The sequence below is a fragment of the Pseudophryne corroboree genome, chromosome 3, assembly GCF_028390025.1.
Source record: "Pseudophryne corroboree isolate aPseCor3 chromosome 3, aPseCor3.hap2, whole genome shotgun sequence".
NCBI lineage: Eukaryota > Metazoa > Chordata > Amphibia > Anura > Myobatrachidae > Pseudophryne > Pseudophryne corroboree.
In genome coordinates, this window is record NC_086446.1 from 114579939 (window position 1) to 114582438 (window position 2500).

The window sequence follows — 2500 nt, forward strand, 5'->3', positions numbered from 1 at the left end:
TGGGCGTATCCAGTGTGGTGTGGCTGTAGATGAGCTTTGTGGTTTCTGTTAGAACTTTTCTACTTGTAACTACTGGTTCATAAATGAATACGTTTGAAAATGGAATGCATCAACAGAACGGTGTTGGCAGTATAAAAATATCTACAGCACCTTGTATTCCCAGGTGGTCTCCCATCCAAGTACTAACCAGGCCCAACACTGCTTAGCTTCCAAGATCAGATGTGATTGGGCGTATCCAGTGTCGTGTGGCTGTAGATGAACTTTGTGGTTTCTGGTAGAACTTTTCTACTTCTAACTACTGGTTCATAAATGAATACGTTTGAAAATGGAATGCATCAACAGAACGGTGTTGGTAGTATACAAATATCTACAGCACCTTGTATTCCCAGGTGGTCTCCCATCCAAGTACTAACCAGGCCCAAAACTGCTTAGCTTCCAAGATCAGATGAGATTGGGCGTATCCAGTGTGGTGTGGCTGTAGATGAGCATTATGGTTTCAGTTAAAACTTTTCTACTTCTAACTACTGGTTCAAAAATGAATACGTTTGAAAATGGAATGCATCAACAGAACGGTGTTGGTAGTATAAAAATATCTACAGCACCTTGTATTCCCAGGTGGTCTCCCATCCAAGTACTAACCATTCCCAACACTGCTTAGCTTCCTAGATCAGATGAAATTGGGCATATCCAGTGTGGTGTGCCTGTAGAAGAGCTTTATGGTTTCTGTTAGAACTTTTCTACTTCTAACTACTGGTTCATAAATGAATACGTTTGAAAATGGAATGCATCAACAGAACGGTGTTGGTAGTATAAAAATATCTACAGCACCTTGTATTTCCAGGTGGTCTCCCATCCAAGTACTAACCAGGCCCAACACTGCTTAGCTTCCAAGATCAGATGAGATTGGGCGTATCCAGTGTGGTGTGGCTGTAGATGAACTTTGTGGTTTCTGTTAGAACTTTTCTACTTCTAACTACTGGTTCATAAATGAATACGTTTGAAAATGGAATGCATCAACAGAACGGTGTTGGCAGTATAAAATTATCTACAGCACCTTGTATACACAGGTGGTCTCCCATCCAAGTACTAACCAGGCCCAACACTGCTTAGCTTCCAAGATCAGATGAGATTGGGCGTATCCAGTGTGGTGTGGCTGTAGATGAGCTTTATGGTTTCTGTTAGAACTTTTCTACTTCTAACTACTGGTTCATAAATGAATACGTTTGAAAATGGAATGCATCAACAGAACGGTGTTGGCAGTATAAAAATATATACAGCACCTTGTATTCCCAGGTGGTCTCCCATCCAAGTACTAACCAGTCCCAACACTGCTTAGCTTCCAAGATCAGATGAGATTGGGCGTATTCAGTATGGTGTTACTGTAGATGAGCTTTGTGGTTTCTGTTAGAACTTTTGTACTTCTAACTACTGGTTCATAAATGAATACGTTTGAAAATGAATGCATCAACAGAACGGTGTTGGCAGTATAAAAATAGCTACAGCACCTTGTATTCCCAGGTGGTCTCCCATCCAAGTACTAACCAGGCCCAACACTGCTTCGCTTCCAAGATCAGATGAGGTTGGGCGTATCCAGTGTGGTGTTGCTGTAGATGAACTTTCTGGTTTCTGTTAGAACTTTTCTACTTCTAACTACTGGTTCATAAATGAATACATTTGAAAATGGAATGCATCAACAGAACGGTGTTGGCAGTATAAAAATATCTACAGCACCTTATATTCCTAGGTGGTCTCACATCCAAGTACTAACCAGGCCCAACACTGCTTAGCTTCCAAGATCAGATGAGATTGGGCGTATCCAGTGTGGTGTGGCTGTAGATGAGCTTTGTGGTTTCTGTTAGAACTTTTCTACTTCTAACTACTGGTTCATAAATGAATACGTTTGAAAATGGAATGCATCAACAGAACGGTGTTGGCAGTATAAAATTATCTACAGCACCTTGTATACACAGGTGGTCTCCCATCCAAGTACTAACCAGGCCCAACACTGCTTAGCTTCCAAGATCAGATGAGATTGGGCGTATCCAGTGTGGTGTGGCTGTAGATGAGCTTTATGGTTTCTGTTAGAACTTTTCTACTTCTAACTACTGGTTCATAAATGAATACGTTTGAAAATGGAATGCATCAACAGAACGGTGTTGGCAGTATAAAAATATATACAGCACCTTGTATTCCCAGGTGGTCTCCCATCCAAGTACTAACCAGTCCCAACACTGCTTAGCTTCCAAGATCAGATGAGATTGGGCGTATTCAGTATGGTGTTACTGTAGATGAGCTTTGTGGTTTCTGTTAGAACTTTTGTACTTCTAACTACTGGTTCATAAATGAATACGTTTGAAAATGAATGCATCAACAGAACGGTGTTGGCAGTATAAAAATAGCTACAGCACCTTGTATTCCCAGGTGGTCTCCCATCCAAGTACTAACCAGGCCCAACACTGCTTCGCTTCCAAGATCAGATGAGGTTGGGCGTATCCAGTGT

General features: G+C 41.4%; 6 non-coding genes and 6 pseudogenes across 6 annotated transcripts in view; all 12 read right to left on the minus strand.

Moving 5' to 3' along the window:
• Window positions 1-31, minus strand: part of LOC134888533 (5S ribosomal RNA) — a 119-nt gene extending 88 nt beyond the window's left edge. Inside the window, exon 1 of the ribosomal RNA XR_010171154.1 lies at window positions 1-31. This exon is cut by the window's left edge and continues 88 nt beyond it. This is a non-coding gene — a ribosomal RNA (5S ribosomal RNA).
• Window positions 32-138: 107 nt separating this feature from the next.
• On the minus strand, window positions 139-257 carry LOC135068802 (5S ribosomal RNA). The gene has a single exon (XR_010254994.1). It is a non-coding gene; the product is annotated as a 5S ribosomal RNA (ribosomal RNA).
• Window positions 258-364: 107 nt separating this feature from the next.
• On the minus strand, window positions 365-483 carry LOC135065511 (5S ribosomal RNA). Its single transcript, XR_010251791.1, has one exon. It is a non-coding gene; the product is annotated as a 5S ribosomal RNA (ribosomal RNA).
• Window positions 484-590: 107 nt separating this feature from the next.
• LOC134897617 (5S ribosomal RNA) lies at window positions 591-709 on the minus strand (annotated as a pseudogene).
• A 107-nt stretch (window positions 710-816) lies between these two features.
• LOC135063500 (5S ribosomal RNA) lies at window positions 817-935 on the minus strand. The gene has a single exon (XR_010249829.1). It is a non-coding gene; the product is annotated as a 5S ribosomal RNA (ribosomal RNA).
• Window positions 936-1042: 107 nt separating this feature from the next.
• Window positions 1043-1161, minus strand: LOC135069216 (5S ribosomal RNA). Its single transcript, XR_010255404.1, has one exon. It is a non-coding gene; the product is annotated as a 5S ribosomal RNA (ribosomal RNA).
• Window positions 1162-1268: 107 nt separating this feature from the next.
• On the minus strand, window positions 1269-1387 carry LOC134892945 (5S ribosomal RNA; annotated as a pseudogene).
• A 106-nt stretch (window positions 1388-1493) lies between these two features.
• Window positions 1494-1612, minus strand: LOC134889326 (5S ribosomal RNA; annotated as a pseudogene).
• A 107-nt stretch (window positions 1613-1719) lies between these two features.
• Window positions 1720-1838, minus strand: LOC134888404 (5S ribosomal RNA; annotated as a pseudogene).
• Window positions 1839-1945: 107 nt separating this feature from the next.
• On the minus strand, window positions 1946-2064 carry LOC135069218 (5S ribosomal RNA). Its single transcript, XR_010255405.1, has one exon. It is a non-coding gene; the product is annotated as a 5S ribosomal RNA (ribosomal RNA).
• A 107-nt stretch (window positions 2065-2171) lies between these two features.
• Window positions 2172-2290, minus strand: LOC134892946 (5S ribosomal RNA; annotated as a pseudogene).
• Window positions 2291-2396: 106 nt separating this feature from the next.
• Window positions 2397-2500, minus strand: part of LOC134889327 (5S ribosomal RNA) — a 119-nt pseudogene continuing 15 nt past the window's right edge.